At 38.6% G+C, this 25338-nt stretch overlaps 2 pseudogenes; both read left to right on the forward strand.

Moving 5' to 3' along the window:
- The first annotated feature begins 6784 nt into the window (after positions 1-6784).
- On the forward strand, positions 6785-6971 carry LOC129249582 (U2 spliceosomal RNA; annotated as a pseudogene).
- Positions 6972-7562: 591 nt separating this feature from the next.
- LOC129249540 (U2 spliceosomal RNA) lies at positions 7563-7748 on the forward strand (annotated as a pseudogene).
- Positions 7749-25338: the final 17590 nt, after the last annotated feature.

Raw genomic sequence — 25338 nt, forward strand, 5'->3', positions numbered from 1 at the left:
CACGTGTTTGATACTCACGGCTTTGATACTCAAAATCTGATAAACTTCATAAAACGATTAACATAATCGCAAGGAAGTCATCGTTCATAATCTACTAAACCCACCCGCCTTCCCCCAACCAAATTCAGGCGGCCGACGCAGCTATATGGGCTGACGCGTGACAACCATTCGGTGGTGCCTAGTTTCGAAACCCTTGGGATAGAAAACCATTATATTATTATATTAACGGTCGCCCCTCGGAGTGTATACCTGCCATGAAAAAGCTCCTCTTAAAAAACCATCTGTCGGCATACAACTATAGGCCCTTGCAGCCTGTGAGGACGCAAACAAATCGGAGAGGAGCCCAGCAAAAAGCTAATAAAGAATGTAAGCTGCAGTTATATATATAAAGGGTCTTTCAAAAGCGACGCCTCGACATCAGTAGTGAATAATTCCTACAAATTTTAATTTCATCTAAGAAAACAGTTGTAAGAAAACAGTTGTATACTTTTATAAGATAGAACAACGTGTTGAAACTATTCAAGCTTATTATGATCGATCTTTAAAAACAACATGTCGAAGAAAATTCATGATTTTCTTGATGGAAATAAGTCTGAATAAGTCGAAAATTTAAAGGTTGGTGAGAAAATTTCAAGAAGCTGGTTCTGTCGAGGATAAAAAAGGCAAATAGACTGGCAGACAAAAACTTGACTTTCTGTTGATAATATTGCTGCTGGCTGCTGTAACGAAATGTTGCTGAACAACTTGCAGCATCGATATCTCGTCGACGTTCTCAACAATTAGGCACTCATGAATCGACTGTTTGGCGGATTTTACCTGTAGTCGAGGACGATCACGGTGGACTTTTAAATAATGCGACTTTTCATATGTAATTGTGTAATAATTTTGAATAAAAATCGTAAAGCCTGAAGTCACATAAACTTTTACAATTTTCATTTTAAACAACATCTAAGTGCGTCTTTTCAAAGTCTCTTTCTTCTACTTAACTTCAGGTAGCCATACCAACCGGATTTGCCTTTAAATTTTTTTAGTAGTATTTTTGTAAAAAGCTGGTATCAATAAAATAAATTTTAATAAAGAAAAAAATCTTGGGGAAAAATTAAAGCTTTAGTACTAATCTCTTAGTCTTCAATAAGAAAAATAAATGTATTATAATTTCAACAATTGGAATGGCAACGAAAAATCCTTTATTTCAAATGCTTGCGTGAAAACTATTTGTTTTTAATGGAGAATATGCTCTCAAATGCCTTTTAAAGGACATTTCTTAAATCTTAATTCAAAGTGTTAAATGAGTTGGCAAAATTGTTTACTAAAAAAATTATAATGGGAACCGGGTATAAATTCAATAATTTTAATAATTTATTTTACTGATATAAATAAATAAATAAACATAAAAACAAGAGAAGAATAAAAATTTAAAAAATGTGTGAGAACCGGATATAAATTCAGTAATATGGCCAGCGTTGATTTCATGCTGGTTCCAAATTAGCATAGCCTAGTGTAATTAATGGCCGCGCTTTAAAAAAATGTCAATGACCAAAACCTTCCAAAAAGGATTAATCTTCAGAGCAGAGAAATATTCTGTTGCCTGTGATAAATTGCTCGCGGTTAGCTTTTATAGGTGCTTCTGTCAGATATGTGACATATGTACATGCATACATACATAGACACCTATACACATACATATCCTTATACTGATATTTAAATACTGGTGGCCAGAGCTCGAATGTGATTGTGATTAGTGGCCGGCGGTTAATCTCCTCAATAAAATAGAAATGGCGTCGCCAATGCGTGGCGGATTGACACGTTTGCGGTTTCGGTTGGCGGCGCAGAAATTTAAATCAATTGAAAATATTACGTCTGTAATGTAAATTTATGTTAGCTGGCAAGTGGCTATTTTACTTGAGGGCTGCATATTTGTATGCTGTAAATGAAAAATATGTATGTAAGTATATAAATGAAGCAAATATCAAAAAATAACAACTTGAAGTGAATGGTAGTAGGAAATGAAAAGGCTTTAAAGCAAATATTACAAATTCTTTCTATATAATTTTACTTTTTTTCTATGCACTTGCAAGCCACTTATAGCCAGCCGCTGTACATATATACACTTACGTACACATATACACTTCTAATATATGCAAAAATGATAAATAATTATATGAGTATGCACATACTTAGCAGCTTTTGTGTGTGCTCACTTTATGACCATCTCACGCCATCAACTCTCTGTGCTCCGAGTCTCATCAAGTCATCAGCCAAAAACCGCCCGGTCGGTTAACCAGAAGGCTTTCACTACAGCTACGAGTACAACCGGTGCAACAGCAAATTCCATTGTCAGTTGCTTAAACTTTATGACTTGGTGCTTTGGCAACAACATCAACAACACCACTTATCCTGGCTTCATGTCGTACGCTCGTCGTTTGCCGCAATCTTAAGCTGATGATCAGCGACAAACGATCTTTCACTCAAAATCACTTGGATGATGGTAACCGTGGTGGTTGTGTTGCATGATGGATTCATACCACCAACAAATTTGCCACTGATGAATGATTCGCGCTATGGTGCCATAACTACCACAACTCCCGGGCTATGATCACCGAATGAGCGGTGATCAATATGGGATTTACGGTGCGACGTCATTTGGCTATGTGAGTGTTGGCAAGCATCTGCGTATGTATGTGAGAGTGTTTGCATTACCTTATTGAGGACAAATGTGCGAGACATGGAGCCGTAACAACGTCGGTATCAGCAGTCAAGTGTGCAGTAGTGAATCAGACGGTGGACGATAAATGTTGTAAACATGGTGCAGATATTTCATTCGGCTTCTGGAATGCATCGCTGAATTGGCCAAGATCAACCTCTGATCGGAGGATCATTTTTACTGCATGGAGCGCTGTGAAGCACATGCATACGTATACAGATACACACACAATTCTACGTAGATTTTTCACATATGTTTGTATTTGAATATAAGACTTTGGAAGACGGCCACAATATCTGCTTGCTGCATTGAATTAAATACGTTTTATGGCATTATGACAAGCGTAATTATTACGGATTTTTTATTATTTGCTCTGAAGAGCTGTCTGTTCGGCTGTATATGTGTGTACGTCGAATTGGTTGGTTGCATTTGTGGCTGCTGAATTCCCAGAATCCACACATTGTTCATGAAAAGGCAAAAATAATTCCAAACTTGCGTGGGGTTTCATCAGAATCTGGTGAATTAACGAATATAAAACCATAAAAGAACTATTAGACGGATGTGATTTCCTGGCCAGAAATGTAGAAAAACAAGAAATTTTTGCTGTTTTGCAGCGAAATTGATTGAAAAAGTCGTTTATGAGGAATCACTTGCTTGCATGGCATGGCTTATTTGTTATTTGCTAATGAATTCGTCCTACTGCAAACGACAAAAGAAAGAATTTATTTATTTTATAATTAAATGTTTTTTTATAAAAATATAGGTCGTACTACAACAAGAATCCTGTAAAGCAAAGTTTTAATATTTGTATAAAATCTATAAGAATTCGGCAAATTTTCATCGAAAGTTCAAACCTTTTACCCAGAATTTTTAAAAAAAATTCAGGTATTTCGTTTCATAGTTCATTAAATTATAGTCCAATGAAGTTCAAGTTTTAAGTGGTGATTTTGAAAATTGTTTCTGCTGACGCTATTGTGTTTCTTCCATATAAAAAAATGTGCGCAAGACCGCGACAGAAAGAAATTCCCAAAAATCAGTGTGATTTTTGAACTACTTGAAAGTTTCAGTTTATTGTTTCAAAATTTAGTGAGCTATAATATTGCATACTTGGCATTTTCTCAAAAATTCTGGTTACAGAATTTGAAAATTTCATGAAACATCGCCGAAATGTTATAGAGTTTGTACAAAGCGCGAAACTTTGCATTGCCGCTCTAATGTTTCAATACCCCTTTGCCTCGGTACTTTTTCCCGATCAAAAGTCAGTGTAAAAATAAAACGCGAAATTCTTTTCGATCCATTGTTTTGACAATAACAAAAGTAGCGTCCCGCTTAGTATTATAACTCACGAACTAATGAACAGAATATTATGAACTTTTAAAAACAGTCTTTTTAAGGTTAGTCCTAAGTGGAAAAAGAGCGAATGCAATAAAACTTGTGGCATCTATGCGTTAGGCTCGAAAATGTTCAGCCCATGTGTTATTGCATAGCTTCTTTTAATTAAGTGCAAATAACCTTTCGTTCACTTTATAATACGGAAAAAAATTGTTACTTGTTGACAGCTGGGAACGGCTAACTGTGTTGACATTTCTGTTCAGTGAGGTTTGGAAAGTCATCATGAATCACTTAACACCACAACAACTCTTCCAAATTGTAGAAATCAATTAGTCGATGTTTTCAATTTGTTGGCTTTTGTTCAGCGTTATTGGAAAAAGTAGTCAAAAATTGGATCAAGTAACTCGTATACTCGGCGGACATACGCAAGATATCAATTTTAGAATGTTATGAATCTATCTCAAGCTCTTAGAAAACACACCCGATACAAGTGTTGGAAAAATATCTTCAATCTTCGCATTTTTTTAATAAAATTTGCTGGCAAATTCCTGCAGTAACTGACACTTGGCGGCTATCGTAGCCAAATGGGTTTGTGCATCACCAAAATTCGTGGCCATGCAACACTAAATGATAAAAATGTTTTTTCTAATAGCGGTCGCCGATCGGCTGGCAATGACAATCGTCCGAGTGTATTTCTGCTTTGAAAATTTTTCGCATAAAAATTAATTTCTGCTGTACTGCTCTTATTTGTCACAGCAAAATTGTTCATTGATGAAATTTTTTTTTTTGGCCAAGCCTCGTAATATAGATCACAATGTTTCGAACCCGATGTTATTCATCCCTGTTACTGCGTTTTCGCAACGTCTTCTGTTCTCGGCTATAGAATTTAGGAAGTGATATTCGACCCAGACGATTTTCTATTTCATTGGAGAATTAAAGCAAGTGAGTTGAGAAAATTAGTTTTTAATGCTGATTACTGAAGGATATAGTCTCCCTTGCACTCACGACAATTTTTTTTATTTTATTATCAGACGAAAACTCTGAGTTTCAGCCTGCAAACCGCCTAAATATGGAAGTAATCATTGCAAAAGCATATAACAACTTTACTTAATTGACAATCGAAAAATCGATCATTTTTTACAGATTTCACTTAAATTTGAATGCACCTTATAACTATATCAATGATTATTCTTGCCATATGAGATAGGGGAGGGTCAGATTGAATAATAACAATGTCTGAAAAATGTTCGCTTCTATTCCACTACTGGATGGGCGCGTCCGCCAAAACTGTCAATCAAAACGCTGACAATCCCCTGATCCGTTGTTCCATGATTGCCTAAAGAAGCAATTAAACAACCATATACATGAGTAGATACCCCGTAGGAAAAAATCTAAGCCAATGAAATTAGTTTCTGACTCAACGCTGGTACTATTTCGTTTTGTTAATTACGCACGTCTGCACTACTCATGGCACTAATCTTTTGCAGAGTGCGATAGCAGGAAAGCCAAACAAGTCGAATCTGTGGAAAATGACTTCGCTGTACCAGATGATTCATTTCTTTTCTGGCGATTATTTGTTTACTTGCATCTCATAGATATTTTGACACTCGAACTACCAAATTGCAGGAGCAAAATCCATGTAAATGTTGCTGGTGTTCAAGCGAAGTCACCTGCTATGAATTTGCCTTGAAGTCGGCTCTACGCCATATATAGGGGGTTTTTTGAATAGCCTGAAAACTCCAAACAATAATATAAAACAGAAATAGTGTTGAAATGGCACGCAGATACCATTATGGTTCATAGCGACACCAGCTCAGAGTCCTTTTTTTGGTTTTACCGAAAATATGCATCACTAGATTCGCGTATTTTTCGTGCGTACTGGAGGCGCTCAAGCACTAAGTTAGAGATAGATTCCAATCATTCAAATCTTTGAGCAACCAGATAGCATAGTTGAGTTTTCGGAAGAGCCGGTTGCTCCGGGATTTCCTTTGTACCCCGCTCATTACATTTCATGAAAGCATCGTTAAGAGCTAGATTTAGCCTTTAAGCGGGCGCTGCAACTAGGCCATCTAGCATCTATATGCTAGCGCCAACCCCCTCTTCCATTTTGATCCATCGGTAGGTACATTGATGGTACTACTTCTCGAAACTAAGCCTTTGAGCCATCCGTCGTCCTTGATAGCGGTTTCCCAAAACTCGTAACTGGAACCATGTAGTCTGAATTGACTGTGGCACTCCCAATAACGTGCGAAGATTCTAGAGGTAACCTGATCGGTTGTTTGTAGCCTCATATCTGAGTTTGCAGTCCGATTATGATTTTCTGCAGATAGATCAATCGGTGTTAGGTTGAGGATAGCCTCGAGAGCGGCAGTTTGAGTTGATTTCATAGCTCCCGTAATGTAAAGCGCGGAGAGTCGTTGAACGTTTTATTTTTGAAGTGAAAACTTCTTTAGAATCGTTGGGAGTGATTTGAGGAAAAGTGAAACGAAAAAAGCGACCAACTTGGCTACGAAGCGTTATATTATATGTTGATATAAAAGTAGCGACGAACTAAATAAAAATAACTTTTATTTTTTCTTGTGATTCGAACCAAGGATTTTGGATCGGAAGCTCACATTGCTAGTCGCTCGGCTAACGCGCCATGCTGTCGTCGCTGGCCTAAAAGTTATTTAGTTACGAAGCGTTATATTATATGTTGATATAAATAATTTTTGTGAGCGTGTAATTCTCAAACGTTTTATTAGGTTTATTATTTAAAATGTATTGACTAGGTAGTGTGGTTATCAGCTTAACATCTGATAGATCCTCCATCGGAGGACAACAAATGTTAAACTAATTTTTGGAAATGGGCGGAGTGTTTTAGGGGCGGCTTGCTCCTTCTCTGCCACGCGTTGACCCGGTATTGCATTACCGCCGGGATTTCGGCTTTGAATAAATACAAGAAAAAATATACTATATTAATACATTTAGCTTTGGTGGGAAGAGCCATAAATTTTTATATGAATACATGTAGACGAAAATGTAATTTTTTTTTTGAAATTTGCATTGTAGGACGTTTCTGATTATTTATTGAAAACAGTTTTTTGGCTTTTCTATTTTTGGTTTAGATACTGAAAGTCAGTTTAAGTGAATCGGTATAAATATTTCGTACATTAATTTTTGAAGTGAAAACTTCTTTAGAATCGTTGGGAGTGATTTGGGAAAAAGTGAAACGAATGACAACATATAAACGTACCGACGAACTAAATAACTTTTAGACCAGCACCGACAGTATGGCGCGATAGCCGAGCGGCTAGCAATGTGAGCTTCCGATCCAAAATTCTTGGTTCGAATCACAAGAAATAAAATTTTTTTTTTTTTGAAATTTGCATTGTAGGACATTTCTGATTATTTATTGAAAACAATTTTTTGGCTTTTCTATTTTTGGTTTAGATACTGAAAGTCAGTTTAAGTGAATCGGTATAAATATTTCGTACATTAATTTTTTTTTTGTGAGCGTGTAATTCTCAAAAGGTTTATTAGGTTTATTATTTAAAATGTATTGACTAGGTAGTGTGGTTATCAGCTTAACATTTGATAGATCCTCCATCGGAGGACAACAAATGTTAAACTAATTTTTGGAAATGGGCGGAGTGTTTTAGGGGCTTGCTCTCCACCTCTGCCACGGGTTGGCCCGGTATTGCATTACCGCCGGGATTTCAGCCTTGAATAAATACAAGAAAAAATATACTAATACATTTAGCTTTGATGGGAAGAGACATAAATTTTTATATGAATACTAGTAGACGAAAATGGAAGAAATTTGTAAGTCTGTTTCTCCGGTCCGTTTGGGTATTTTTTTTGACAACATCGAAACCAAAGCATTTGTATCATATTTTATCTATCATAAGCCACTCGTATCATTTGTTGAAATTGAAAACATTGAGGATGAATAATGATAAAATGAAGAAAATAAAATATGAACTTTATAGCAATGTTATAATGAACCTATAATTATCCCGCTCCTAATGCTGCTTTCGTCTTATTCTCTCTCAGTTTGTTTTACGGAAGGTTTCACTTCTATCAAGTCTAACCGTTAGACTGGTATTTTTTTTTTATATGAATTCCGCTTATAGAAGGGACCATCGATCAGTTCAATTTTTGACTCATTTTTTTCAAATTAATCTGAACAAGAAATCTAAATTAGACCAATCAGTAAAAATGCGATGCAAACGATGGTCATTTGGCTTCAATTCTTGCACGAGCTGTATTTTATAGGCACGTAAGCTAATAGCCTAGACAGACGGTGGCACTTATCGGGTTGAACGGTTTGAAAAATTGCATTGTAAGATTTTTTTTTAAATAAATAATTATTTCTTAGTATCAGGGCAGCTAATACCCGTATTTTTTGTCCATTTTACTGTCGAATTATTCGGTTCACTTTCGGTTAATTTCCCTGCAGGGTCTAAGTCCAAAGAATTGCATATGCGGAAAGTAAATTCACATAACCACCGATGTGTCGTTACACGCGTTAAATAATATTTATTACAAAAACAAAATATAATATGATTCATAATAAACCAAATGGCCAGCAGCGTTTTAACGAAGTGTCAAACTGACAAACTGACAGATGGTGTGAGTGGACAAAAGCATCGCGCGTTGACGTGTCAGAATTTTCATATGCATGTCAGGTGTCAAATACGGGTTTGCGTAAATGTATGGGTATCCCTGCTCGTTTGTATGTATGTTTGTGCCATCACGCATTGGAAAAATATCCAGACAAGCATTTATGTAATGCACACAAAAAGAAAATTACATTCGTAAAATGCAAGTGGAAAAGGGTTTGAGGCTATGCGGCTTCAATGAAATCATGTAAAAAATAAGAAAAAAAGTATTTGAATTTATTTGTGGTACACAGCGAATATCCACACACCCATATGCATGTACGATTTGTTCTTTGCTTGATAAAAATAGTTTACCCAGCTGGGTGTGTGTGCAATCAGAAATGTCATGTCAGTTTTGACAGTTCAGTCAATGACTCTGCTGATTAACATTTTGCGTTGTATGACCGTTACTTCGATGAGGACCGCCCAATTTCATACATACACACATTTGTACGAATCGACGTTATGTGCTGATGCTGCTGCGCATCACCATTCCCTCCTTCTGCGTATTTCTGCCGATTCTTTTGCGCCAGATCTTTTCACACACTTACACTTTTGCGCGCCGCCCTGTGCCCGCGGGTCTCGATCTCGTTTTGCTTAACTCCAATTAGTGGATTTTGTGGTTTTCTCTCACTGTGTATACGCATTGTTACCATTTTACACGCAACATAATTGCCGTTAGATTAGCTGTCAACTTTCTGAATTTCTCGATTTGATGACAATGCCAGTTTGACGTAAAGCGTTGACTTTGGTTGGCAAAGAAAAACATTTACTCGTCTACGTCTCCCTACAAACCCGTGGCAATGGAAAAATGAGAGAGTTTGTTGTAACAAACTAATACATAGACACTCACTTACTCATATATTACATATGAACGCTACGGCAAATCCCTTTGGCCCGACGCATATTTCTCGCTCGAAGGGATGTTGTGTCAAACGGAATTATGATTTGACAGTGATGTGTCAGCTCGTTAAATGAGCAAATAAACGACTGGTCCTTGGCCTCCTCTGCAAGCACAACCGCCACAGCGCATTAAATATGTATTGGCTGCATGTCGTTGTCTGGCACAGCATCTGACACACAGAATTTGGTTACAGGAGCTGAATGTCGCTACAAAAACTATTTCAGATCAGCCACTGATGAACTTTATTGTGTGCGGATAAATGAGATTTTTCGAATTTCCCAGGATTGCTGAGAAATATTTAAGTATATAAAATTTTAAGGTTAACTGGATAAGAAAAAATTAATAATAAGAAAGTTAATTGCAGATCAGCGAAGATCGTTGGGTTCAAATGCTTGAAGAATTTCGTAAGAAAATATAATTTTTTTTTTTGCAATTTAAAAGTAACTTTCGGGTGCATGTCAATTAACAAAGTGTGTCTATAAATACAAGAAGCAAATTTATTGTAATTAAATAAATTAAATTAAGAAGAAGGCAAATTACAAGGCCCGGCGATTTACTTTCCATGGTAGGTATTAATTCTTATTTTCAACTAAATCGAGTTTTTGTAGACTTCCACGTCTAATCAACATTTTTACTGCGCCACCAATTCTATCGCAAGGTTTTTCCTTTCAGACTTGTCACACAAATAAAGGGTGGTTAAGTTTCAAGGGCCGGTGTTGGCTTTGAATAAAATACAATTCTTTTAAGAAATTATTGTCATTTCTCTTTATTATGATAATATTGGTGTGACTCAATTACGTATAAAACAAAATATCGGCCTCGGCGACACACCTCCATCCGATGGTCCAAATTTTCAATGACGCTGAGGCATAATTGAGGTTCTATGCCGTTAATGTGCCGAATTATCTCATCCTTTAGCTCTTGAGTTGTTCCTGACTTATCGACGTACACCTTTTCCTTCAAATAACCCCAAAGAAAGAAGTCCAACGGTGTCAAATCACATGATCTTGGCAGCCAATTGACATCGCTGCGACGTGAGATTATTCGGCCATCAAATTTTTCGCGCAAAAGAGCCATTGTTTCGTTAGCTGTATGACAAGTGGCACCGTCCTGTTGAAACCACATATCGTCTACATCCATATCTTCCAATTCGGGCCATAAAAGGTTCGTTATTATTTCACAATAGCGAACACTATTCACAGTAACTGCCTGACCGGCCTCATTTTGGAAAAAATACGGCCCAATGATGCCGCCGGCCCATAAACCGCACTAAACAGTCACTCTTTGGGTGCATTGATTTTTCGGCAAAAACTCTTGGATTATCATTCGCCCAAATGCGGCAATTCTGCTTATTGACGAATCCACTGAGGTGACAATGTGCCTCATTACTGAAGATGATTTTCTTCGAAAGTGCGCGATATGCATTTTGATTTGAACGCCCGTTTTCATAATAAGCCTGAATAACTTTAACGCGTTGCTCGATTGTGTATCTTTCCATGGTTCAAATTGAGTTAGTCAGAAATTGAAAACGTCAAATGAAATGCAGAAAAAACTCAGAAAAAACTTGACGTATAGATGTGGTTCATATTCAACATCGGCCCTTGAAGTTTAACCACCCTTTATATGTCACTTTGCTTCTATTCCGAAAATATTGTGATGGCGTTCTTGTTGGTTGAAGAGGTGATTCATCCAGATTCCAACTAACGGATTCATACCATTTCGCTGCCACATTCACGTTATCAATTTGTTTAACTCGTATTTACTGTATGTCCATATCCAGTCTGCGTGGGTCAGGAATCTTATTAGGTTGTTGACATCTTGACAGAGACAGTTGCTCGAGACTCTTTATAAGTGGTTTGCCCAAGTTTGACATTCTCCCCTTCTATAGGGCAGAAGAAATGGAAGAAGAAGTGGAAGATCATTTTCTTTTCTCCGTCTGTTTATAACTGTGTCAGTGTGTGTTGCGAGGGATGGGTATTTTGGTCGCTTGTTCTCCGACAGACCAAAAGCCAGCCATGACTGCCGTGATTCCCAAGGCGTGCCCTCGTCTCCTGTTTATCAATGTTGACTGGTCTCTCCATCTTGATTGTACCCATTCTGTTTCTGTACCGTTTCTGCAAGAATGTTTTTCACGGCAGATCCCCCTCTTACCAGTTCATCAGCTTTTTCGTTACCTTCAATGTGCCGATGTCCTGGAAACCATGTTAAGGTGGATATGATTTTCACTCAAGTTGGTACGGCTATTCCTGCTTTGTTCCATCATTTAAGAGATTGTTGTGATCAAATTCAGTACCTGGATTGCAGCTTGGATATCCGAAGGAATAGTGATGTTGAGCTTAAGAGAGAAATTTGCGATTAGTAACTTACAATCTTCCCCAATCGCCGCTACTTCCACCTGTAAAGGCATTTCAAAGACATACAGATTTCTCGGATGCGATGCAGAATATGATGGGATGGGATTATAGGGATAATAGTATTAGTTGAGCCCAAAAAACCTCGAAAAAGTCAGTTAAAGGATTGTTTGTAATGCGGTCTACTTCAAACTTCTTTCGTCAGGCCAGACAGTAAATAATAAGGAATCCATTATTTTTGCGTAAAATTCAAAACTTTATTTAAGATGTTTCGGATTGTCCGATTTGGGTGAAATATGCACCGTTTTGTTGTGTATTTTGCTGCTATTTCAAAGGTAGCGCCATATTGCCTCTCTCATAGAATTCTTTCTTTTTATTGGTGAAAAGCTGTAGCAATCGGTGTTCACAATATTCTCTTGATACCCATTTCTTATCACTCAGGAAGGTTTGCGATAAGAGTAAAAGGCCGTAATCGGTTTGTAGCAGGTTCGAACTACATATATGGTGAATGCATTAAAACTTGCCAACCAAACTCCCGGATTTTTTGGTGAGTCACTACGAACGTGTGTGTGCCCTGGTGTTTTGCTGATGGGACACAACACCTCTTCCGTTGGCAAATTCCGGCCGTTTCTGGTCAATCGCTAGCTTCAAACGGTCCTGTTGTTGACAGTCGAGATTTGAGTTTAGTGTTTGGCCATATGAAATCAACTCTTAAAAATGATTCCTTTAAAGTCACACCAAATACCCAGTACACAGCCTTTCTGGTCATTAGTCCGGGTTTGACCACTGTTTGAGCAGGTCCATCACGCTTTGGCCCGGATCATTTTCGCGCAAATTGACCCATTTCTAGTCCCCAGTTGCCATCCGTTTAAGAAATAGGTCGCTTTCATTCCGTTTGGCCAAGGCATCGCAGATGGCAATTCGATCCATTATGTTTTTGGAGTTAATTGGTGTGGCACCCAAACATCGAGCTTCTTTTTGAATCCAGCTTTGCGCAAATGGCTTAAAACTGTCTTATGGGCGATCTTTAGCTCCTAGGCGATGCTACGACTACTACCATGCTTCGGTAAACTTCGATTATTTCTGTGATTTTATCGAAATTTTCCTTAACCTTCCCTTGGACATCTATTTTAAAATCTTCGGTGAGCCAATTCACGTGTAAAGTCACACAAGTCTTACCGGACCCGACTGCTCAACGAAGGGTTAACATCAAAAATGCTTGAACGGAAACGACGATGCTGTTGCAGCATCGTCACCATAAACACCATTCACAATTTCAGCGGCCTGGCTTGCATTTTCGCCTTTATCAAAGAAAAATTGCAAAATGTACTGACTTTTCTCTTTGTTGACTTTCATTCTTAAACCCCTGTAACTCAAAACTGAATGGAGCAAACGATTTTTTTAGTATGAAATGCCACCTTGGCAATGAGCATACACTTTAAATTGTTTGATCGATACTTTACGAATCATCGATCACTACAGCCATCTACGGAGAAAATAATGGATTTCTTTTTCCGCAAACAATATATATAAATGTAATGTATGTGTGTACATAATTAAATTATTTTTACCTTAATTTTTTTCAGTAAATATTTACGAGCACTGCTAAGTGTGTGAGTTTGTATCTAGGCATGGTTGTATGAGTGCTTTGAGATCTGGTTTTCAAATTTTTATTTAATGTTTTTTTTTACTCCAATGAGATTCTAAATAAATTTGATTTTGCGGCTTCCCTTAACTTGTCTGCTAAATCCCATTAAATATAAATTAGCTGATGTTACAAACTTAAGGCTACATTGTGTATACAAACTCTGATACAAATCACTTCTTCATTTTTCCATTTTGCTCCGAAAATAAAAACTAGCCATAAAATTGCGATTTCACGGCGATAATCATGAATCCGTGATTTATTTAACGGAACAATTTGTCAAAACGTTGATTGCCACCGGGATGTGGGAAGTGCAGCGCGATAAAAGGGGTTGTTGAAGCTCTTTGCCTAACACTACTACACATCTTCCCTCACCCACCAGCCACCGCCCACTGCAGTCATCAACACTGCTACTAAGCCAGCGGGGAGAGTAGTCAGTAAAGCACATCAATCGCTACCTCGTCCACCTCAGGGTATGTCCGTTGGCAAGTGGCGGCTGTGGTGCCACAAGCCGTCATATAACCGCCACCCTTATTACTTGCCACATACTAATAGAAAGTGCGAAATTCGCGCAACTATTTGTGAAAACTGGCAACATTAAATTTTGTTATCTCCGGTCTCATTATCAGCAACGTCCGCACACTGCTTCGCACAGCTTTGTATGTGTCAGTGCAATCAGTGTTGCTGGTGGCGTTGTTGGTGCTGCTGTTGTTGCAAGTTGGACGCGAGTGTTGAACGCACGCAGTCATGCTGAAAATTAATTTTGTCACAGTTGCGCAATACGCGTATAAATATCACACTTTGTTGTAGTTGTTGTTGCTCTCATGTTTGTTGTTTTTTTCTGCTTTTGTCGCGGTGAAAACATTGATGAGGGCGATGATGATGATAATGTTGCCAACGAGCATGTTGAAACTAGTCCTGATTGTGGTGTTGTTGTTTTTATTGCTACTGGTAGTTTTGCGTGGCGTCTGCATTCAAAGGACATATTGATGCCTGGCTGCCTGTGGGATTTTAGGGTTGGCTTGCACCTAAATTCGTATGAAAGTGAAGGTTACTGGGTTTTGAATTGAAAAATTCGTTAAGCTTTGATAAAAAATGCGATGTCAGATTCACCATTTGAAATGTCGGCGTCAAATTTGTCTCAACTGCCGGTGATACGCTTTTAAAATCTAAATGTTGATGCTTTAGATAGAAATTTTCATATGGTTCCACGGCGCTCTAGATCGCACTTCGGAGCGTGAGAGTTGCTGAAAAAAAATATTTAATTGAATTCAAAATTTATTTTTATGAGGTGTGAAACTGTTCTGAGAGCGTACGATTTTCATTTACACTGATTGAATTTTTTGTGTGGGAAAAGTATAAATTATGAAGCAATTGGCTGGGAGGTAAAGAAAAAAACGAGAAAGATCCAAAGTCAAAGGTGGTAGTGGATTGGCCTGTAAATTAAGTAAAACACTCAGAAATATTTATTTATTTATTAAACCTATGAATTACAGTCCCTTTTTACCTTATTTTTTGCAAAAAGTTTCCTTAGTAGGAGCTTGGAGGTCCTATAGAAACAGATAGCAGAAAAGCAAAACACGGCGCACAGCTCAGATCAGTTGAAGTAAAGAAAAACAGTTTAATATCAAAGAACAAACGCATAAATATCAACCGTTCATAGAATCGAAATCCTTGAAACACTCTTTCCTCGACTTATTCAACGTCATAGTCACTTTTCCTCGGGCGTCCCTTTTTCTTTCTCCAATGAAATTTAAATATGAAGATCTAAATTGAAAATTTTTTAGGTAGTTAGGTGAAATGGTTAAAAGGCTACTCTGGCACTCCCCAAATAGCACTAAGTTGCCGTTTTGATAGCATTATGAGACCTCCAATTGGCATATATCACCTACAGGCAAAGAAAAGGGTTGATATAATGGAGGGTTAAGATTGAGCGGATTTAGGCTGGCGCACTGCCTCAGGCTGTCGAGGAAAGGAGCACCCAGTGACCCAGTGTGAAAGTACTCAACAGTCTCCTTCTCTGAAAGGTCCTCACAGCTTCTGCTTCGGTTAAATGGTAACCCTAGCTTTTCCGCGTGTGTACCGATCGTCAAATGACCATCAAAAATAGCTCCGAGTTTACAAATTGAATGGTGGGGAGTCCCCAGGACTTTCTGAGCGCTTTTTCTATTGTATTGGGTCCCCAGGGCTTCCGAAATAGCACATAAAGAAATGGAGCTCCATCTTTTCTGCGCTTTCTTCAGAAATAAGTTGTGCAATTCCCCTTTAGCAATAGTCAGGAGGATGCCGAGAACGTCTCTGAGATCTTCCTGGCAAGCTCATCAGCAATTTTATTTCCCTCTATGTTCCTATGTCCTAGAACCTAGGTCAGAGAAATGTTACCTTCACTCCCAAGAGGTTTGATCTCCTCCTTACAGGAGTTGACCGATTTGGATGTGCACCATGGCGACGTCAGAGTCTTGTCTTGTCTCTCCCTCGTTCCCTAAGCATTTTGCATGCCTGGGAGATCGCAAAGACTTTTGTATGAAAAACACTAGCAGTATTCGGCAATTTGAAGACAATAGATAAATTGGCAGATTTAGAGAAAATCTATGCTCCGGCTCCCGATTCCATCTTGGAACCGTCAGTGAAGACAGAGGTCCAAGCTTCGGTGCAGATTTTTCTCTTCATCTAATCCTGCCTATTTGGAAAGATTGCCCTGGCACGTCCATCAAACTACAGTTTGCGGATAGGAGATCGGTCCGAAATTCGGAGAAATACGGTGTTAACTGCCCAAAAAGGCTACCGTTTCCCTTGCCACCAGAGGCCAACCTCCTTTAATCTGGTTGCACTTTGAGCTCCAATGCTGTTATGCTACAATCACTTGCACTTGGTTGTTCGCTTTGAAAAAGTTGCTTTATTTTTCTCCTACCTAAGCGCCATGCAAAAACCTCCCCGATTGTATGCCCGAATCAGATGCTCCTCATTCCTATTGTGAATAATGGTATTAATTGCAGCCTTCATTAGAAGAAATGGTGTTAAGGGGATGCTTATTGGTTCCATGCTCAACTACACCACATAGAAAGTAATCCAGGGATTAAGGTCTGCGGAGTTAGGCGGCAATATGTTTGGTATTCTCAGGCTCTTCAAGGGGTTTAATTATATTTAGAAGGCATTTGGATCAGATAACTCACTGTTCTCGTGTTTGTTCCGACATAAACTGTCTTCTGCTCATAACGTAGGACTTATACTGGATATCTTCATGGAGAAGCCGGCGGATAAGGCGCTCAGAATAAAGTCTACAGATCGGACAGTGTCAGAACGTGTTTTTTTTTTTTTGCGTTTTGCAACAGATGAACGAACTTATGAACGAACGAAAGGGTGTATTTAAGAAAAATTAGAGGTTTCTAAATCGGTGTGATTTGCAGTTATAAGTTGCAGCCTTACCTAAATTTTAATTACCGACTCCAAGGCAAAACATGCAATGAAAGCCTTCGAACAAATTAGATGGTTATCACACTCAGAAAAACTCTTAATTTGAACGATCCAATCAACACTTAGCTAAGCCTCCAAAGACCATTCGACTCAAGTATTCCACATAATGCAGCCGAACAGCGTGCCGAAAGTCAACACCACTTTCCACTTCTCACTAAGTATTTCTAATTTGACAGTTTTACAGAAGGATTAAATACTAAGGCCCTTGCACTCGCCATACCTACACATCAGCACATATGTATGTGTGGAATAGCAACAGATTAAACTATTCATGAATTACCGTCAACGCACAGAAAAAATTTCAACAAAATGAGTTGGCGCTACAGCGAGCAGATTGACAATTGACAGGCAGCGAACGCACGTCTCTTGCCGGCTAGTCACCTTGGCATAAGGGCATTAGAAAAAATCAATTCAAAGTGGAAGATATGGCATAGCAGAAGGAGGATTAACTACAACAAATTGGTAACACAACACTTGGGCGCATACTGGCGACGTAATGGCTAAATTACATGGGTTCACCTTAAGCGGGTTAGCGCAGTAAAGGTTCGACTGGCGGGTGTGCGGGACACATTTAAATCCAACAACATAATTCAAGTGTCAATGACGATGTCAACAAAAGGCAAATCGTTGAATAATCAGCATTAGCTGAAGAAAGGGAAAGATCTTAAATTTACCAAAGCAAACCCAAAGTGTGACGGCTGTTGACCATTTGGACGTCTTCAATCGGTTACTTGGCTACGAAGGGGTGATGATGGTCACTTGGCTGATGATTTCCGATTTCCACTACTTGATATACGATTTCCGATTTGGTGCCGACTTTCAATATCACTTGACGCTATGAGTGGTGGTGTTGGTGTTGTTGTGCGTCTGCACGACAAAAGCGTCGACGTAATTCACACTTTTGTCACGGGCAGTTAAGCAGCAGCAGTGTCGCTAACAACAACAACATCATCAACCAAACCATCGACATCACCACCGGCGGTAGTCTACAAAAACAAAGGAAAACAACAAAAAAACTGAATTGCTACAATTCACTGCCAGACACTCTCAGTGGCAGCAAAGTGTGGCGTCAACGATATGCAACATTGAAACGGATATTGATGACAAAATGCTGCACATTAAGTCATTCAATTTGAAAAGTTGCGCATCTGTGACGATTTTCCCCACTCAAATGAAGCTGCATGTCAGAAGGGACTTGCACTGCAGAAGGCTTAGAAAAAAGAGTTAGCAGCAAAACAATAAGAAATAAAACAAATTGTAATTTCCAAAAAAGAGGGAGCAAAAGGGTTCGGCAAATGACAAATGTCATTCGGGCACTACGCTGGTCTGACGTCCACCACTCCAGCGCTCTGGCGCGCCGCCAGTCGCATTCTGCTATTGTCTGTTTGGTGCGAAATTTAGAATCGATTGACCGCTTTTGTCCCAACTACACTTCACCATTGTTCGGCGACTTCATTATTTTGTCGAAGTCATTAGGCACCGAAATTGCCATAAAGTTCACAATGCCATCAATGCCCGAAAAACAGTTGTTTTTACCTTCATTTGGTGAAGGCAGAATTACTGGTGCGTTGATAGCGGCAACGTTGATTTGGATGCGCTTCATTGCCGCTGCTCAAAAAAGGATTGAATTGTTTGCGCAAGTAACGGAAGTGTGGACGCACCTTAACGCACACCCCCTCTGCTGTCACTAGCCATATGAACAAATATTATATGTGTATGTATGTGTGTCGAACTACTGCTAGTGTTCAATACTTTCGAATGCATCGATAAGGTCAAATGCAGGTCAATTGTTTACTCACTGGCTGACGTTAATATTGTCAAGTTAGCGTGCGTGAGCTGGCACTCTTAGCAATACAAATTTACGCTTTATTTTCGGTGCTTTTTTCCGGCTGCTTTGTAATTTATTTTTAATGCTTAATGGCAGCTTTATTGCTGTGACTTAACCCTTTCGCTGCGCGCTCTGGTATTTGTGTTTAATTTTTTTTATTGTATTGATTGCCATCGACAAACTGTTGAAGCGTAACAATCAACGGTGGCACAAATTAAAAGCGTTAATGATCTTCGCTTTACCGCTTGAGGACGAGTGTGCGGAGGGGTGCTGATTCGAGTACCAGATGACTTTTTGGGAAAACCATTAAATTAAATACTACTTTATATGACTTTTACATTTGACAAACATTACAAATTTTATCACATTACACAGGAGAGAAAAAGGGACACCACGGCAGACGAGTGGGCTTAGACGTGGCTGTCGTTCGTCCAGTTAAGTTTCCATGAGTACTGTGGCAAGAATGAAGGATCCAGGTTTTTTCTAGGTTCGGCTCCCAGCATGCAGGTATTGTCAAGACTCCAACTGTAAGCCTGCTATGTGACGAGGTAGTAGTATTGGAAATTGCTCGCGTTGCTGTTCGAAATTAGTCGGTGAAGGTAAGACATAACTGAACAGTGTTGCAAAACACAAAACAAAGTTTGTCCTATTTGGATGCCTGAAGATTGCGGTATTGCAGGGAACGAATTGGCTGATAAACTGGCTAATAAAGGCTCTGCAAGCTCACCACTAGGCCCTAATCCCTTTCTGCATCAATTCAACTATGGATTGACGACTTTATGAGGTCTATCCAGAGAATATGTTACTCTGAGTTGGACTCCTACAGACTAGCCAAGTGCTTTATAAAAGAATCAAATTTGCGACCTTTCTCTTAAAACATAATAGAAAGGACCAGAGTATTGCTAGGTGTAATCTCAGGGTACAATGCCTGTGGTCAGCATACGACTACCATGAGAATCATTTGATGAAGTTCATACTCTTCTTCTTCCGGATCTCTTAAGATTCATTAAGGAATCAAAAAAATTTGCTGAAGAGTGATCTCAAACTAATTTTCCCGTCTCACCATCCATATTGTGTATATCCTGGCTCTCTATTCTTTGTACTGTTATCTTCCCGGGTGTAGTACAATGGTCTTCTTGATTGAGTGCTTGGACTTGTCGAACGCTCCACAAATCTAATCTAATCTATGGAAACCTCCTATAGAAAGCTTCTCATAGAAACAATCTACAGCAAGGAGGCGGAGGCACAAATAATTTTTTCTATAGGCGCTTTCCAGTGCCAATAATCGACAAACGTTGACTGAGAAAACATTTTACATATGAAAATTAACCAGAATTAACAAGTTGTTTTTCATTTTTTCAATGGAAAACCTTCTACTTAGCTCTTACTTACTCCTCAAAGCTCTTACTTAGGCTAAGCTTTTAAAATTATTAGACTTAGGTTTAAAAATAAATAAATAAAGCTTCAGATGTTGGAGCTCTGCCGAAGGCTTGAAGCGACAGTGTTTTTTTAAATAACTGATACGAAGAGTAATAGTTTATCTACGCAAATGCATTTTCAAAATCAGTAAAAAATACTTTGTCTAAATATTGTATTTAGCGATGAGGCCGGTGCGGTATCTTTGGGGAATCAAAGAAATTCTGCCATTTGTGGCCACGAAGTCATGCACAGGTAACTCATCCACTAAAGATATGCCCTGTAAGGAAAAGTATTTGGTTCGGTTTGTGGACCGCAGATATTTCGGAGCCACACTTATACAAACAGAAAGGAGAAGTGAAGAGGTGTTAACAGAAAAAAAGGCCGGCGATAGAGTGAACATTCAATGGATTATTTAAAAGTGTGTGAATATGACTTGGAAGGCTTTTGATTTTGGGAGAATGTCCAATACGATTATCTTCGAAGCAGAAGTGCATACTTCCACTCAAAAACATGTGATTTGAAACTTGTGGATTTCGGTTTTTCTGGTTGAATAAAAAGCTATCGAATTATTCGAAAAACCAACATCTATTTTATTTAGAAAACCAACAGATAATTAGTTTGAAATAATTTTACCAATTTCCGGTCTGTCGTAATTCATCGTTATTTTTCTGGTTGTTCTGCGTTGGCTGTGACATCCTGGGGAAATGGATCTAGTAGCGATGGGGTAGAAAGCGACTGCTCGTCGGCTGATATTATGGTCGCTTTGACAGAGGAAGTCCAATGCAATTTGTCGTCAATTGCGTATTTTTTCTTGATTTAGGCGATACCCGCACACGCGATTTTAGGCGAGTTTGACACGCCAATTGGACACGCCAACTCCTTCTCCTCCTGATCTTTCCAGCGCAGAGGAGGCATTCCTGTTCCTCTACTACCACCAGCTGGTAGAGCATCGAATACTTTGAGAGCCGGAATGTTTTTATCCATTCGAACGACATGACCCAGCCAACGTATTGCCCTTTATCTAGGCCTTCGTAAAGCTCATACATCTCATCGTTCCATCGCCTACAATACTCGCCGTCGCTAACCTCCAAAAATCTTGAGCAGAATCTTTCTCTCAAACACTCTAAGGGACGCTTCATCGAATGTTGTTATCGCCCAAGCTTCTGCGCCGTACTTTAGGACGGGGATGATGTGAGTCTTGCAGAGTGTTAGTTTTGTTCATCGAGGACTTTACTACTCAATTGCCTACTTAGTCCGAGGTAGCGCTAGTTGGCAAGAGAGTTTCTCTGTAGCATTTCAAAACTGACATTGTTATCGGTGTTAATGCTGGTTCCTAAGTATACGAAGTCTTTTACAAATTCGAAATCATAGCTGTCAACAGTGACGTGGTGCCGATACACGAGTGCGCCGACGGTTTGTTTGAAGACAGGAGGTACTTCGTTTTGTCCTCGTTTCCCAAAAGACCCATTCGCTGTGCTTCTTTATCCAGTGTAAAAGGGCAGTCCTAACAGCGCGGTTGTTAAGGTTGATGATGTCAATATCATCGGCATACTTCAACATTTGTATGCTCTTAAAGAAAAGTGTGCCTGAGCGATTAAGTTCTGCCGCTCTTCAAAAAGTCACACGACAGCGATTCACCCTGTCTGAAACATCGTATCAAACGGCTCGGAGAGGTCCTACCCAATTCTAACGGCGCTGCTGGTATTGAGCAACGTCATTTGCGTCTAATTTTGGTAAGAGTCAAAGACGTTCACTTACACAGTGGAAACCGGTGACTGGTTAATACCGTAAAACGAGGCTAACTTACCCCTACGTCCTGTTAAACGTGGTGAACATTACCATAGCTACCTGCATGATGCTTTAAAATGCTATGTTTTGGAAAACGCAGTAGGGAAAAGCCATGTTTTATATATAAGAAAAACAGGCTTGCTGCCGACTTTTCACGCAATTGCCATTTGCAAAATTCTATCTAACTAAATTGTAAATATAAAAACTAAATGCAAATCCAATAACTCTTTTAAAATTCACTTTTCTATTGGAAATACGGAATTACCTTGAACTTTTTTCTTCTTGCGCTGTGAATTATAAATTTGCACTATAGTTAAAATTTGAAATATATTCAAATGACGTGCGTTAAAGAGAAACTTTTACTTAGCTTAAAAAATCCTACATCGCACATAACCAATTAGTGCATTGAATTCAATTGCTTTAACCAATTTGCCATGATTGGCGTTCGCATTTTAACGTGCAAATGTCATGCGAGTGTTTTCCCTCTCAAGGACCCCTCTGCATATGACCACAAAACGTATACTTATTGGATAACCTTAGTACTGCATTTCGATCGAGTACATTTGAGTTTGAACGTTCAATACTTCATTTTCGAAAGTGTTAAATTTTAATGGATCTGTTAAATGTACAAACATGGGTGTTGTTTTTTCTATTCGCCGCCTTATAATTAAGTTTTCTGCGTTAATTATAATGATGAGCGCAGTAAATTAGCGGCAACGTCTAATTGAAAGTCGGCTAAGAAATATTGTACAAATGCATTTCTGCCACACACAACAGATTGGCTACCCCTTTTTTCTTAACTCAATTTATAAATTTATTTTCTTGTGTTTTTTTGTTTTTGTTTTTCTCATCTACAAACATTCTTGTTGTTTTTGGTGTTGCGGCCGCTGGTAAACGCCTTTTCTTCGGGGTGTGGTTTTGAAAGTTAACAGTTAATATTTTTCTTGCCATTTACGTTAGCCAAAGCGACTGTTGTTAGCTTCTTTGTTGTTGCTTAGATGGGAATATAGTGTAATTCCGGTGTTAATTTGTGTGCGCCATCAATCATAGACGCGAGAGGATGTCTCAAGTTGAACGATCAGCGATGTATGGAAAGCGTCGGAATGGCGGTGACGGCAGCGGCTTAGTGGAGTGCTGATGCGAAGTCTTGGAATTTTGCCCACACACATAAACATCACTAGTGGAGCCCCTAGCCTCAGCAGTTGATAGTTGATAGTTGATTGCTGAGGCAAATCTATTTCTCTAAGCTTTTTAAGTTCCACTATGTACCTGTGTATGTGTGTATTGTATTACATTTATAACGCGTGAGAAGCTGACAAAATGCCGCCGGTTAGCGAAATGTTTTTTTCTTCTTATGAACTTCAAGTGATTGAGAAGTGTGGGAAAATGTACAACTATTCATTATTTACTATGGGTAAATGCTTAAACTTTAATTAATATATAATTTATTATAATTTAAAGGGCTTGGCGTTCGAAGGGGCGTGAAGTTTGCGTGAAGGGCCTATGATTGGATTGTTTGATTATAGTCCATGCATATACGTTTGGCCTTAGTGAGACTGTCGAAGAGTTATTAATTAGATTCGTGGCTAAAATGAGAAAGCGATAAAGTTGTAGAGTTTCAAAATAAGCTGAATTTATGCCAAAAAGTTTTAGATACATTTGTGAGACTTTCAAAGTGGTAGGAATGGTATTCCAGTACGTATAGTAGCAACATTTAAAGGGTGTTTTCAAGAGCTTAAGAAAAGATTTTTTTTTTAATATGTTAATTAAAATCAGAGCCACAAGCACTTCCTACCCCTTTCTTAGTAAAAAATAAGACACTTTTAATTATAATTTGTGTGGACTTTACTTTATGAAACTCAATAATTCGCAATTTGATGTAGCTTTATCTAAAGCTTCAAAGTTAACTATGTATATACAAGACCCTTAAGGGGCGAAATCAGTTTAGACTGAAAAAAAAATCTACTTTTTTTATAGCATAAATTATTAGTATAACTACAAAGCGAAATTCGCATTATTCCCGATTCCATGAGCACTTAAGTAACCGCCCGTCGGTTCAGCACCGTTGCGCGCGGTAGTTAGAACGGCGTTTTTCTCGAAACGACTTTTTTCAACTGGTGGGCCTTTAGCTCAAAAAGCTATCGACCAATAGTTATGAAATTTTTTTGAAGTATTCTTTATTCAATTCTTATTCATACGAACCTAATTCTGGGATTATATTATCATTACAAATATATTTTTTAAGCAAAATAGATGAGAAATATGGTATGAAAAATGGCATTATGTTCAAACGCCTCAGAAACATGCAATTTTCAATATTATTTTATCACAATTAGGTTCATATTTTAAGGAAACATGTTTTGAACGAAAAAAAATTTATGTTGATTACAGAGAAAAATTGCAATTTCAGGAATGCCCACCAGCAAGATACTCGGATGGCGATCGTCCATGGGCAGCGCGCTCTAACACCACAATTTCTGGGGGAAATTGCTTGAAAAAATTTAAAAGGGTACTTAAAAATATGAATAAAATGCCCACCGAATTTTAGCAATTTCTTATTATTACTTAATTGTTCAAAAAATTCACGAAAAACTCCAAATTTCGGCCTGCTAAACCGGTTTCCCTCCTTAATAGACCAATCGGAACGTATGGTTGTGAGGTATGGACTCTTGAGGTTAATGACTGTGCACAGATTGCTAGCATGGAAAGAAAAGTTTTAAGAAAGATATTTGGCCCAACAAGAATGGATGATGGTATCTACAGAATTCGATTGAACTCCAACGAACTGAACGATCTACTTCAGAACACAACAGCTGTACGTTTTATCAAAGCGCAGCGCATAAGATGGCTAGGTCATGTGATCCGTATGCCTGCTGACTGTACCGTGAAGAAAGCTTTGACGGGAAATCTAATTGCCGCGAAAGCCAAAGACAGACCGAGGAACCGTTGGATAGACGCAGCGGAACACGATCTTAAGAAGTTGGGAATACGAAACTACGAAGCAACAGCTCAAGATAGACTGCTTCGGAGGAGCATTTTGAAGGAAGCTTTGACACACTCCGCGTTGTAACGCTATGAAAGACGAACATTTGGTCGTATTTACTGAGCTTTGACGGGTTTATCCCCTTTTATGCCAAACCGTTTATATATTTTTTTTTTTCCTCTTGTTTTATGAAATTGACAGTATAAGATTCCAGCTCGTCAGGTTACTGATAAAAGTGGTGGTACAAATATTCAAAAACATGCGTTT

This window comes from Anastrepha obliqua, chromosome 5, assembly GCF_027943255.1.
Source record: "Anastrepha obliqua isolate idAnaObli1 chromosome 5, idAnaObli1_1.0, whole genome shotgun sequence".
NCBI classification, from domain to species: Eukaryota; Metazoa; Arthropoda; class Insecta; order Diptera; family Tephritidae; genus Anastrepha; species Anastrepha obliqua.